General features: G+C 42.3%; 1 long non-coding RNA gene across 1 annotated transcript in view; it reads right to left on the reverse strand.

Moving 5' to 3' along the window:
• Positions 1–1,084: 1,084 nt before the first annotated feature.
• Positions 1,085–14,814, reverse strand: part of LOC137204863 (uncharacterized) — an 85,370-nt gene continuing 71,640 nt past the window's right edge. Inside the window, exon 3 of the long non-coding RNA XR_010933899.1 lies at positions 1,085–4,495. This is a non-coding gene — a long non-coding RNA (uncharacterized lncRNA). The remainder of the gene's footprint in view (positions 4,496–14,814) is intronic.

The raw sequence follows: 14,814 nt of genomic DNA on the forward strand, positions 1-14,814 counted from the left end.
AAACTAATACTTCTTAATGATGATTTAAAATGCAGTGTAAGGAAGACGTATGTACAATCTACTCCTGGTAGCCTCATAAAATGACCAAGTGTGCTTCAGTAACATCAGCCATTTCCCCAAAGGGAGAAAAATGACGTATGGTACTCTTTGAAGAAAAATGAAAAGGAATAAATGCTGCCTTGCATTCTGGTAATTGAAAAATAGCTTCATTGCTGCTGCTAACACTGGAAATGTCATACCATCTGTCTAAAAGTAGAGACCTCTACTGTTAGGTATTAAAATAGCATTTACTATAAATGGCAGGAACTGTTTGTAATCAAACTTCCGTAAAGATTTTGGGTCAGTGAATGGAAAATAACCACAGATATACAATGAATGGGACAGGATCTAAAGCTTTATGATCCATCTTGGTCAAAGCTCTCCTTCCTCAACTGGCATTAGCATCATGGATTCTAATATAAATTCAATATTGTTATCAGTCTATCAATATGTTTTACAAAGAGTTCTGAATACTTTATGGTTTAGAAATAATCTTCCAAGAAAGTATCATCTGTAGTAATTTACCGCTGCTACAACAAATACTCCTTCCCCTAAGCTGGATAGAGCTACACAGAACTGGCTTTCTCCGTGAATCAGAACATAGATTAAAACATATAAACATTTTAAAGCACTGTGAGTCTGAGAGTCTGCTTTCTTGCACTGGAGTGTCCAGAGCCAATCAATCATGTAGTCTTACTCAGCAAGGAAAAATGGAATTTTTTAATCATTGTTATAGATGAAGACTTCTTTCTATGACACCTGTGTATATTTTAAGAATTATTCTTATAATTATTTTCATGAATTTGTTCAAGGAAAGTTCTAATTTTACAAGGATATTGATCTAGGAATAAGTGGCAGGCAGAGCTATCCCTCCCAAGAGGTCATCATTTTTTTTTTTTAACATCTTTATTGGAGTATAATTGCTTTACAATGGTGTGTTAGTTTCTGCTGCATTACAAAGTGAATCAGTTATACATACACATATGTCCCCATATCTCTTCCCTCTTGCATCTCCCTCCCTCCCACCCTCCCTATCCCTCCCCTCTACATGGTCACAAAGCACCGAGCTGATCTCCCTGTGCTATGCGGCTGCTTCTCACTAGCTATCTGTTTTACGTTTGGTAGTGTATATATGTCCATGACACTCTCTCACTTTGTCCCAGCTTACCCCTCCCCCTCCCCATATCCTCAAGTCCATCTCTAGTAGGTCTGCATCTTTATTCCCGTCTTGCCCCTAGGTTCTTCTGATCATATATTTTTTCTTTTTTTAGATTCCGTATATATGTGTTAGCATACAGTATTTGTTTTTCCCTTTCTGACTACTTCACTCTGAATGACAGTCTCTAGCCCCATCCACCTCACTACAAAGAACTCAGTTTCGTTCCCTTTTAAGGCTGAGTAATATTCCATTGTATATATGTGCCACATCTTCTTTATCCATTCATCTGTTGATGGACACTTAGGTTGCTTCCATGACCTGGCAATTGTAAACAGAGCTGCAATGAACATTTTGGTACATGACTTTTTTGAATTATGGTTTTCTCAGGGTATATGCCCAGTAGTGGGGTTGCTGGGTCATATGGTAGTTCTCTTTGTAGTTTTTTAAGGAACCTCCATACTGTTCTCCATAGTGGCTGTATCAATTTACGTTCCCACCAACAGTGCAAGAGGGTTTCCTTTTCTCCACACCCTCTCCAGCATTTATTGTTTCTAGATTTTTTGATGATGGCCATTCTGACTGGTGTGAGATGATACCTCATTGTAGTTTTTTTTTTTTTTTTTTTGGCGGTACGTGGGCGTTTCACTGTGGTGGCCTCTCCCATTGCGGAGCACAGGCTCCGGCCGCGCAGGCCCAGCAGCCATGGCCCACGGGCCCAGCCGCTCCGCAGCATGCGGGATCCCCCCGGACCGGGGCACGAACCCGCATCCCCCGCATCGGCAGGCGGACTCCCAACCACTGCGCCACCAGGGAAGCCCCTCATTGTAGTTTTGTTTGCATTTCTCTAATGATTAATGATGCTGAGCATTCTTTCATGTGTCTGTTGGCAATGTGTATATCTTCTTTGGAGAAATGTCTATTTAGGTCTTCTGCCCATTTCTGGACTGGGTTGTTGTTTTTTTTTTTATATTGAGCTGCATGAGCTGGTTGTAAATTTTGGAGATTAATCCTTTGTCAGTTGCTTCATTTGCAAATATTTTCTCCCATTCTGAGGGTTGCCTTTTCATCTGGTTTATGGTTTCCTTTGCTGTGCAAAAGCTTTGAAGTTTCATTAGGTCCTATTTGTTTATTTTTGTTTTTATTTCCATTTCTCTAGGAGGTGGGTCAAAAAGGATCTTGCTGTGATTTATGTCATAGAGTGTTCTGCTTATGTTTTCTTCTAAGAGTTTGATGGTGTCTGGCCTTACATTTAGGTCTTTAATCCATTTTGAGTTTATTTTTGTGTATGATGTTAGAGAGTGTTCTAATATCATTCTTTTACATGTAGCTGTCCAGTTTTCTCAGCACCACTGACTGAAGAGGCTGTCTTTTCTTCACTGTATATTCTTGCCTCCTTTATCAAAGATAAGGTGACCATATGTGCATGGGTTTATCTCTGGGCTTTATATCCTGTTCCACTGATCTATATTTCTGTTTCTGTGCCAGTACCATACTGTCTTGATTACTGTAACTTTGTAGTATAGTCTGAAGTCAGGGAGCCTGATTCCTCCAGCTCCGTTTTTCGTTCTCAAGATTGCTTTGGCTATTTGGGGTCTTTTGTGTTTCCACACAAATTGTGAAATTTTTTGTTCCAGTTCTGTGAAAAATGCCAGTGGTAGTTTGATAGGGATTGCATTGAATCTGTAGATTGCTTTGTGTAGTGTAGTTATTTTCACAATGTTGATTCTTCCAATCCAAGAACATGGTATAACTCCCTATCTATTTATATCATCTTTAATTTCTTTCATCAGTGTCTTATAATTTTCTGCATACAGGTCTTTTGTCTCCTTAGGTAGGTTTATTCCTAGATATTTTATTCTTTTTGTTGCAATGGTAAATGGGAGTGTTTTCTTGATTTCACTTTCAGATTTTTCATCCTTAGTGTATAGGAATGCCAGAGATTTCTGTGCATTAATTTTGTATCCTGCAACTTTACCTGCAACTAGCTCTAGTAGTTTTCTGGTAGCATCTTTAGGATTCTCTATATATAGTATCATGTCATCTGCAGTGACAGCTTTACTTCTTTTCCAGTTTGGATTCCTTTTATTTCTTTTTCTTCTCTGATTGCTGTGGCTAAAACTTCCAAAACTATGTTGAATAAGAGTGGTGAGAGTGGGCAACCTTGTCTTGTTCCTGATCTTAGTGGAAATGGTTTCAGTTTTTCACCATTGAGGACGATGTTGGCTGTGGGTTTGTCATATATGGCCTTTATTATGTTGAGGAAAGTTCCCTCTATGTCTACTTTCTGCAGGGTTTTTATCATAAATGGGTGTTGAATTTTGTTGAAAGCTTTCTCTGCATCAACTGAGATGATCATATGGTTTTTCTCCTTCAATTTGTTAATATGGTATATTACATTGATTTGCGTATATTGAAGAATCCTTGCATTCCTGGAATAAACCCCACTTGATCATGGTGTATGATCCTTTTAATGTGCTGTTGGATTCTGTTTGCTAGTATTTTGTTGAGGATGTTTGCATCTATGTTCATCAATGATATTGGCCTGTAGTTTTCTTTCTTTGTGACGTGTTTGTCTTGTTTTGGTATCAGGGTGATGGTGGCCTCGTAGAATGAGTTTGGGAGTGTTCCTCCCTCTGCTATATTTTGGAAGAGTTTGAGAAGGATAGGTGTTAGCTCTTCTCTAAATGTTTGATAGAATTTGCCTGTGAAGCCACCTGGTCCTGGGCTTTTGTTTGTTGAAGATTTTTTTTTTTTTTTTTTTTTTTTTTTGCGGCCTCTCACTGTTGTGGCCTCTCCCATTGCAGAGCACAGGCTCCAGACACGCAGGCTCAGCGGCCATGGTTCATGGGCCCAGCCGCTCCGCAGCATGTGGGACCTTCCCAGACCGGGGCACGAACCCACATCCCCCGCATCGGCAGGCGGACTCCCAACCACTGCGCCACCAGGGAGGCCCTTGTTGGAAGATTTTTAATCACAGTTTCAATTTCAGTGCTTGTGATCGGTCTGTTCATATTTTCTATTTCTTCCTGGTTCAGTCTCGGAAGGTCGTGCATTTCTAAGAATTTGTCCATTTCTTCCAGGTTGTCCATTTTATTGGCATATAGTTGCTTGTAGTAATCTCTCATGATCCTTTGTATTTCTGCAGTGTCATTTGCTACTTCTAATTCTATTGATTTGAGTCTTCTCTCTTTTCTTCTTGATAAGTCTGGCTAATGGTTTATCAATTTTGTTTATCTTCTCAAAGAACCAGCTTTTAGTTTTATTAAGAGGTCATCATTTTAAATGGAAATTCTTGCTCTATGATCCAAAAAGAAAAAAAAACAAAATTTTTAAAAAATTCTCTTATTTCTTAACTTCGGTTGCTTATCAAACTGGAGTCCTTTACCCTAATTACTCATCAACCACTTTGCTGCCCCAGTGTCAGCATACACACACTTGACCTCAGCACCCTGTCCTGGTAGGTCCCGGTAGGGCAATACTGACACCAATACCCTAAATGAGGAACCCCTCAACTTGGAAAGTCAGATCGTTCCAGTTTCCTTGACCACATTCTTCACTCCCTCTTTACAGTATTTCGTAACAGAGAAGTAGCATGAGTATTGATGAATCAGCTTGGATTTTTTCCTAAATAAAGGTCGACATACATCTAAATAAAGGTTGTTGCCCAGAAAGGTGTCATCACAGGAGGCTTTGCTCCTGCTGTGCAAAGATTTTTTGAAACTTCTCATTGAGAACAGCTTTTAAAGCCCGTGGTGCCACAGCAGCAATGGTGGAGCACAGATTTCCATGAATAGTAGATTTGATTTTTGAGAACCTATATAACAGGACAATGTCATTTGTTTAGGAAAATACCACGCTAGAACGCTTGTGGGTGGAAAGAAGTTTCATACTGCATGGCCCACAGCAGTGGCATAAAACACGCTTCACAACAGGATGGAATCTACTGAAAAATTCCACTTTACCATGAGCAATGCACTTGGGTATTTTCTATTTGATTCTATTTTCTTAAAATGCTAGTTTCAACTTATGGAATAAATTTCTCAGCCCACTACTTGATCACAACCTGCAACTGTACGAGCACTAGTCTAAAAGGAATCATTAAAACATAGAGAAAGCTAATCTACTTTGAATGAAAACTTGACAGGAATTTGGAGGTGAAAGGGAGGAGTGGGGAAAATGAGGAAAAGGGAAGTAAAGACTGTGGGACACGGCAAGAGGTTGGAAGCCAGAGAAACTGACCAGGGAGAAACCCTCAGTGACAAAATGCATGAAGACTTCTAAGTTGAAGATTAACAATCTGTCTTAAAGTGTCTAGGGACAGCAAGGTAATTAACGACCCCTATTGCTACAAAACAACATTAAAATTGTGCTGCATTTTACAGTTTTGTCTTTGTTGTATTTTGGAGAGACAAATAAGAATGATGGGGCTTCCCTGTTGGCGCAGTGGTTGAGAGTCCGCCTGCCGATGCAGGGGACGCAGGTTCGTGCCCCGGTCCGGGAAGATCCCACATGCCGCGGAGCGGCTGGGCCCGTGAGCCATGGCCGCTGAGCCTGCGCGTCCGGAGCCTGTGCTCCGCAACGGGAGAGGCCACAACAGTGAGCCCGCGTACAGCAAAAAAATAAAATAAGAATGATGTGTGCATCAGGCAGAACAAAAAGAGCTTGCAAAACACAGCAGGATCATTCAGAGACTGACATAGTTCAATGAAGTTAAGCTCAGAGCCAGTCGAGACCACATAAAATAACTCCCTCCCTCCCCTAACCCTCCCTTGCAAAAATAAAATAAAATCTTTTAATTCTATACATTATAGTAAAAAATAATAAATAAATAAAATAAAATCAACAACAACCAAAAACTCAGAGATATTTCAAGGGCACTGGATGTCTTAGGACTTGTAGAGTGGAGACAAGTCTATTTTATTTGAGTCTCAAAGGCTAGGATGATTGCAGATGGGATCAAGGTTGCACACCCACAATTTTATTCCTAGTCAAGTCAGGTGAGTAAGGAAAGTTGCCTAGCTGGGTATTTCTGTTTGAAGGAAAGAGTTTCACAGGAAGCAGGCTATCTGTTGAGCTCCGTTCCAGTGAAAACTTCAAATGTGGGGACTTCGGTCACTCTCTGTTTTGCATAGATCTTCTTAAATACTTCAGAACCCGATGCCTGGTCTGCCCTTGTGAAGACAAACACTGCAGAGCAAATTCTTTGAGCTCGAAGAAACAAACCAACTCTGTCTTCCCTTGTTTCAACATATGGACTTTCTGAGATGTCAGATGTTTGGCTTTGATATTTGCTTTCTTGATCAGAGCGAAAAGAATCTGTTTTATTCAATATTTATTGTTGCCTTCCCTGGCCCCGTGCTAGTTTAACCCATCCAGACGGCAAGTTCCTAAATCAATCTTGACCGAAGTGGGCCAGAGATCAGTAAGCTTTCATCGACCAGCGGTGCCACCTGAACCTGCTTTCATTGCTAATAAATCAATACCCAGGGAGGCTGGGGAGAGCCCAGGTCAGCTGCCTGCTCACTGCACGTGGGCCATCGGGTGACCTTTGCTGTTAGTCCAAGTCCATCCAACAAGGCTTCTGCCTAAATTCTTAGGGGACCTTATCCCAAACTCCAGTCAGCTTGACTTTGACCCTATGCCCCCCTCTAACCACTGAATCGTCTCACTTGTACTCCCTGTGCTGTAGGCAGGAACCCTAATAAATTGTGTGGATATACACACACCCAACTGACATTGACTGACTCTCTCCCCAAGACCCTGGAGCTCCAGCTGCCACGTCCCATGTCAGGAGCAGAGTTTCTTAAAGACCAGCATTGATCCAGATTGGATCTAGATGTAATTCTTCTGCCCACTCCCCCCCAGTTCCTAACCGTCCCTGGGCTGGCTCAGGACCCCTCAGTGTGTCTCACTTCACCCCACCTTCCTCCTCTCACTCTCCTGAGCAAGGGCATCATGACACCCATCCTGCGCCTGCACTCACCCAGCAGAGACGGTCAACATTAGCCCATGTCAACCTACTTTTTGAAAAGAACAAGTATTTTTAGACCCTTTCTGTTTCTCTCCCAAGATATGGCAGTATCTTCATAGAAATGTTTGTCATATTCATAATTTTCTGTCGGACCAAGTCTATCTGCTTACCTGAATCTTCAACACTTGGAAGACCGTCTATTAGAGAAATCCAAATCTCTGAATTCTGGAAAACCACCTCACGCCTCACCACAGACGCCTGCCCTTCCCCTGTGAGACTCCTTCACTCAGCAGCTCTCGCTCTTGCCTTAACAAATGTTCCCTCTACCTGGTCACGGTACTACTCAGAAATATTTCGTGCACTTTAATGTATACTCTTTGCTCTCAAGAATGGTGATTTATTTTTATTTTTATGCTGACGTGAAATAACATATACAAACAAACACAGCATAAGATGGCCAGCACTGCAAATCAAAGCCTGCACTGCCCACCTCTGACATGATTTATATACTCCTCTGGGGGTAGGAGTTACATCTTTCTCTAATCACACCCTGTGTATCTTTTTAAATTCCAGTGTATTTACATTAATTTTGATCTAAGAAATTTAGTATCCTCTAATACCCTTGGAGATCACTGGTAATGCCTCAGAGCATTACTATACAGTAGGACACGACACCTGTCTCTCAAACATGTTAGCAACTCACAGAGACCCAAGTCCGCATGTAAACAGACCAAATGCTTCAGAATCACAGATCTTTCTGTATTTCAGATGCCACAGACAAGACGACATTCAAGGTACCCTTTTTCTTCACAGAAGTTCCTCACCAATTATTTAAAGAGGCAATAATTCTATTTTTGTTTGAAGGCAGGGTGGCGAATTCTAATATTTTTAAATTCCTTAAGGAAAAGAATGATCACTGATATCTTAAAAATTTCTTCTCTAAGTGGAGAAGAAAGTTAAATAGCATATGTGATGGTAAAACAGACGTTTCTCTCAAAACTTCCTCACAACATTCAAGAGGCACCTTACTGTCTACCTCATTTTAGTTTTCTTCCACGACAGCACAAAAGTTCTCAAATATGTTTTTTTTGGAGCCCCTGCTGTTTGCTGAGCCTCCTCACTGCACCAGGTTCATCTGGGTGACGGCAACAGAATTAAGCACAAAGAATCACTGGAAAAACAACAAGCAGCAGAATCTGTTTTGCTCATGTTGACTGCAACTCATCTGTCAAACTCACTTTACTTTCCTGATCTGTGTGCTACTGACTTTGTCATAGGAAAATTAGTCTAAGAAATTTAAAAAATTATTTCTGGATTTCAAGAACAGGTAACAGAATTTTATATGAATGTAAGATGACTTTGGGGAATTCTACATAATTCCAAGTGCATCACGAGTTGAGAGTTTATTTGTTTCCCCTCATTTCCCTCTTGAAGGAAATTCTGCAGCTCAGAAAATCCTCACCTAAAAGCAAAAGGGCAGGAGACAGTAGCGCAAGTAGGAGAACATGCCTCCCACCCCGCCCTCTCTCCCGCTGTAAAGGAGTCTGGTTGAGAATTTCTTCCTAACTGCTGCAGGGAAGCGTAGGTGGTGCAAAGGAGTGAATGTTCCTCCCTTCTGTTCCAATAAACTACAGCAAGATGCAGGTTGAAATTACTATCCAGAGAGGTTTTAACAAGTTTCAAATGTTATCGCTGGCTGCTCAGAGACTTCCCACACGGTTGCATTTACCTTGATGAATTCACTACAGCCCAAGGTCTGGTCTCAGGCTAGCAGGTTAAGAAACCTGATTTTACTGAGCCCTTTGGAAGTAGCTCTGCCACCCTTCAGAGGCAAACTTGCCTTCGTCAATTCATGGAGCCCAAATGCCTGTTTATGGTCATCTAATGAGAAGCAGGCATACGGGAGACCAAGTTATTAGAGGGTTTCATGGCGAGCACAGAGGCAGAACTCAGGAGCGAGGTGACCTTAAAATGAATCTCCCAGCGAACGGTGCATCAGACAGTCACGAGTCACAGGAATAGCTCCGCCAGGGAATCCATAATGTCGATGGACCGAACTCTCCTCCTCCCTGGATGGTGTGTGGACATAACAGCATTGATCTGGGGGGAAATTTCTTTTGTCTCAGCTATCAGACTGACCAACTCTTTTGGCTCAAACGTGTATAGATAATACCTTGGCATCCACTCATTCACAACCACAGCAAGTAAGCCCACCCACTGTGTTCAACTCTCAAGCCCTGGAGAGGGCGGGATAGATGCCCTCTGGGTGCATAAGGCTTACCTTACCTGCTGTGGTTCCCATGTGCTCACAGCAGCGATTAGGTCAATTAACAAATCCACTGATAATTAACGAGCACCTACTCTGCTCCTGGAATCCTACTAGGCAGGATGATATACACAAGACAGGTAAATGTCTCCAGTGCCCAAATGCTTTTGTCTGTCTCTGGAGGGCAAACTACTGCGCATAAAAATAATTTAAACCACAAATGGCTGGAAAAGACCATAAATGCAACAAGAGTTTTAAACATGGAAGAATTATCATTGAGTTAAAATAGGAGTGGCTTCCTAGAGAAAGTAGGACAGAGCTAGAATCTGAAAGGTGAGTAGAAAAAATAATAAAAAGTGATTTTCCTGTCTGGAAAAGCAGCATTAACAAAGGAAATAATATGGAAATTAGTACAAAAGTCTGCAAAGTGTTGGAACATAGTAGGCACTCAAAAATCTATACTGAATAAGTGAATGTAGTTAAGGGTGCAGAGTTGAAATGCCATAAGAAGTAAGATTCATTTAGTAATAGGAGAAAAAGTAGACTGAGTTTGGAAATCCAGGAAGAGCAATATACATAGACTTGGCACCTTATTATATACCAAGAAAATACTGGAGATTCACCTACAATAATTACTTCCCAAGTTCTTTTTTTTCTTTCCCAATTAAGAGGCCAGCATTTTTATCATGGTATAATTCCATCCGCAGAAGTGCTACTCAAAACACACTGTGCTTAGTATGAAATTTCCAGGCAAATTACAGCTAATGATACAAGTAGATAGTTTATATAATAACCATTCCCCTACAGCATTCTCTACAATTCTTTTTAAATTCAAAAGCTATTTCCAACTTTAAAATTATGAGGGTGGGGAAGACCCATTTATCCTCATTTATTTTTCCCTTTTCCCTTCCCCTCTCTTTCCACATTTCTCATTCATTTATCCATTCAACAAATATGTAGTGCTTATTACTTTTCAGGCCCGTGCTAAGAACACAGTATGTGCTGAAAAAGAAAACTGACAAGATGCTCACCTAGTGGAGAAAATAGACAAGGAGAGGAAAGGAAATAAGGAATGCTCCACAGCAAAACTGTGACGGATCACTACTACATATAAAATAGGTAACTAATGAGAACTTACTGTGCAGCACAGGGAACTCTACTCAGGGCTCTGTGGTGACCCAAATGGAAAGGAAATCCAAAAAAGAGGGGATATACACGTAGCTGATTCACTTTGCTGTACAGCAGAAATTGACACAACATTGTAAAGCAACTATACTCCAATCAAAATTAATCAAAAAAAACACCTGTGACAGATGCCAAACCCAGGATTAAGAGGAAGTGGCAGAGAATGAGAGGAGGGAAAACACTCAGACACAGGGCAGCAGGAGGCTTCTTTGAAGGGGAGACTTGGAGTCAAGACCTGCCTGGGAGCAGCCTGCTGTGTGCATGCGTGTGTGTGTATGTGTGTGTGTGTGTGTGTGTGTGTGTGTGTGCGCGCGCGTGCGTGTGTGTGTGTGTGTGTGTGTGTGTGTGTGTACGTCTGTGCACAGGGCGTGGTGGTGAGAGCCTAGTGTTCCCGGAAGAAGGGCCTGAGACAGAAGTCCTTGGTCTGCTTGAAGACCCAGTGAAGAGAGCAGTTTGCCTGGCGTGTGCTGGGTTGGAGGACGGGGGTGGGTGGGACCCCAGGCACAGTCCAGGAAGCACCTCACAGGCTGAGTTTGGAGTTTATTTGAAGGGTGAGTGGGACCAGGACAGACTTCTGCTTTCATGGATGACCCTGGTATCTAGGTGGAGAGTAGGTCTGAAGGACAGAGAACAGCGGCAGGTGGGGCTGAGGCGGGAGCCCTGGTGAGGGCAGGGGTGGAGCAGTTAGAGGGGAGTGGGTGCATTTCAGACATAGTTGGAGGTGAAAAGACGAGACTTGGTGATGGACTGGAGTTCAGGAGGGAGGAAAAGGCAAAGCAAGAATGTCTGCTTCTCTCTCCCCACCTCCTTCTGGTATAAATCCCACAGTCTGGTCACGAATGTTTTCATAGTACATATTTCATGGTGCCACCCTCCTTCTTAGGTCAAAGGAGGGTTCAACAGCAGTGGACCCCAAACAAATAAGCATTCTTATTTTAGACAGTGCTAGAAGTAAGTAGAGATACCTGAAGTATAACTCTCAAATGACACTTTTAATTGTATAAGAAAGAAAAGCAGGAGATAATGGCATGCCATGCGTTTGTCATCAAACGAGAAACCATTATCGTTCATTGGGAATCAGCTAGAGAGACCACAGTTAAAGTTACAACCTCTCCTGCGGATTTAATTAACGTGAGAGGGATTTAATCATACAAACCAATGTAACGTCAAGGAAAGTCCCCCCACACACCTCCTATGAAGTGGAAGTTTAGTCCCTATATCCCATGATGCCAGATGCTTAACAAATGAAGCCAAGGAAATAGGGGGAAAGAGGGTGCGTGTCACTGAGCGCAGCCCCCGAATCACGGCACGGGAGGTCCAGCCTCTCTCCCACACCAAATGAAGCCTCCTCCATCTCCCAGCTGCAGGAGACGGTACAAAGTGATTATAAGGAAGTCCCACCTTTGAATACACACACTGGTTTATGAGTAGAAATAGAACAGGATTTTTTAAGTGTTTTCTCAAAACTACCTTTAGAAGCGGGCTTTCCCCCACCCCCATCAATTGCAGCAAGTTGAAAACTTAAGTCTGCAAGTTCCTTCGTCGCCTGAGTCCTTTTGCCTTAACACAGTCAGTCCCAGACAGGCTTGTTCAATTTCAAGTCTGATCATTAAGTTAGCAGCGACTTAAAACAAATAATTGCGCATGGGATGTTTGTTCCTTTCATGCAGTAGAACACAGAGCTCCCTAACATCCTGTTAGGATTCTAACTCATAACTGTGGCCAAAATAGGTGCTGATCCAAGCACAAGAATCCTTCTCATGTCTGCAGTTCTGAATGAGAAGTGTCTGGATGCTATTTGGTTCACGAATGTTCATAATGCAAGTAAAATTCCTTTTTTAAAAAATTGTTCCTGGGTTATTTTTCTCTCATTTTTAGCTACCACTATGAGGTTACCTTCAGACGGCTCCTTAGCTGCACAACAAATATATCTTAAAGATTTATTTTTTGTTCAGGAACCAGATTTGTCTGGGGGAAAAATGTCAGAAATTCAGAATATCTGAAGAGCACATCTGGGTCATGTCTACATAAAGCAGAGATGATGGTACTTTGGTCCCAGCAATGGTAGGAGCCGTATCTCAGGCTGACTTCCAGTTTAAACTGGCTCCACATCCAGGCATAGAGAAGAAAGAAGACTTGAGTTATGTCCCCACCAAATGCTTATGTTGAAGTCCTAACCTCCAGTACTTTAGATGTGACCTTATTTGGAAATAGAGTCATCACAGATGTAATTGGTTAAGATGAGGTCATAATAGAGTAGGATGGGGCCCTAATCCAATGTAACCTGTGTCCTTATAAAAGTCATGTGCACAGGGTGAACACTGTGTGAAGGTGAGAGGTATGCTGATGTAAGCCGAGGAACTCCCGGAAGCTGGGGGGTGGGGGGTGCCTAGAACAGAACCTTCCTTAGCATCTTCAGAGGGACCATGTGGTACTTTGCTACAGCAGCCCTAGAAATCTAATACAAGGACCTCACAAGTATCCCACAGCACTTACCTTCCTTATGAAGGAAGGGCTTCTTTCTCCTGAGCACATGTTAGAAACTCCCAGGTGATTCCCAGGTTCAGCCTGGGTAGAAATCACTGTATATCTTCCCATAAGCCTGAAGAGCCAACTGTGTGACCAGGCAGGCAGGGTTCAGGTAGGAGACCACCCGGGCAAAGCCACTGATACGAGGTGGACCTCAGGCTTCCAGGAGAGAAAGAGGAGTGGAACTCATGGGGTAATTTGGGTGGAGCTTCCCTAGAAGGATTTCTAGATTAACCTAAGTTATGTTCACTTTAGGATTCGGGAATGACCAGAGAATGGGTGGGATGGAATCTTCAGAAGATCGTTTATGAGATGAACCCCAAAATTTCCTGAGGTTAGTGGGGAGAAGGGAGAATCATATAGGAGAGAGTTGTTATACATGTTTTGTATCAGAAGAGTAGTGTCACCTTGAAAAGGACCATCCCAAGTACCGTACAAGTTCTGCTATGTAGTGAGCCTTCTAGCCCCTCACCTATGGTTTCATGGGTGAAAGTATAAAAGACGAGAACAAAAATCAAAGTGTCTGTGGCACTGAGAGTTCAAATCCCAACAGAATCGGTACCAGCATTCAGGAATGAGAGCCCTCACTCCCTGGAGAAGACAGCATCCTGACAGGGGACACGGCGAGCCTCCCCAAAGGCTTCTGGGAGCTGTGTCTGCCGCATCCAGTCAGCTACACCCCCAGGAATAACCAGCAAACCCCACAATGGGGGGCAGACCACTATGCCACATGGCACGAAGAATCGTGTTCAGAACACATATGAAGCATCTTCTAGGAACTAACTCAACTTCTCTGGAGGATTGTAAGGAGGGGGGCTATGGGTAGGGCGGGGCTATAGGGGAGGAACCAGAAAAATATATGCATTTGTGATTCTTCCTGTCCTCCAATCACTCCCAGGAAAGGGATACAGATTCCTTCTTCACCATAGCTGACATGAATGGAGAGGCAGACCTGAGCACATGTCAGTCACGATAAACCCAAATCGAATTGGGAGGACTCGTGAGGCTCTGATTATCTGGGACACTTTACCTAGTAAGTTCACACCATTATTATTTAAAAATCAATTTCATGAATGAGTGCCTATTTGTTAACACTCTCGCCTTATCAAGGGAAGAAAAGATATGAATATATGATTGATATGCTTCAAGGGTCCTTAAAACTTGGTTCAAATTACTGCAGAAAAGACTGACACAAAAGAGGAGAGATGTAAATGGAAAGAAAGATATGGGAAGCTCTGAGAGGAAAGGTGGTATGATGCCATCAAGACCAATAGACCCAACCAGTAAAACCAGTAAAAAAAAAAAAAAAAAAGACCTTTAAAAATGTCTAAAAGCCACATGATATACTGCCAACTTCTCTAACAAAGAAAGCAATTTGCCTTTTTATTAAGAGATGCCCCAGTTACGATTCTGGGAAAACTGAATCGCACAGGAAGTTGCTCAAGATCAAATAAGTTATTTAAAAAACTATGAAAAGACACAGAAACTCTGGAATTCCATCCGGTCCCTTGCTCTTGTCAGAACGCTAAGCTTGTGACTCTGTTTGCAACACCCCCCAACCATAAAAAGAGCTCTAAAAGCATGACAAGGGCAGCAAACAGCTCTCCCTCCTGTGTAAAGGAATCTCCTTTCCTGAGCCCCAAGGACTCTGAATTTTCCCCCATA

Source organism: Pseudorca crassidens, chromosome 1 (genome assembly GCF_039906515.1).
Source record: "Pseudorca crassidens isolate mPseCra1 chromosome 1, mPseCra1.hap1, whole genome shotgun sequence".
NCBI classification, from domain to species: Eukaryota; Metazoa; Chordata; class Mammalia; order Artiodactyla; family Delphinidae; genus Pseudorca; species Pseudorca crassidens.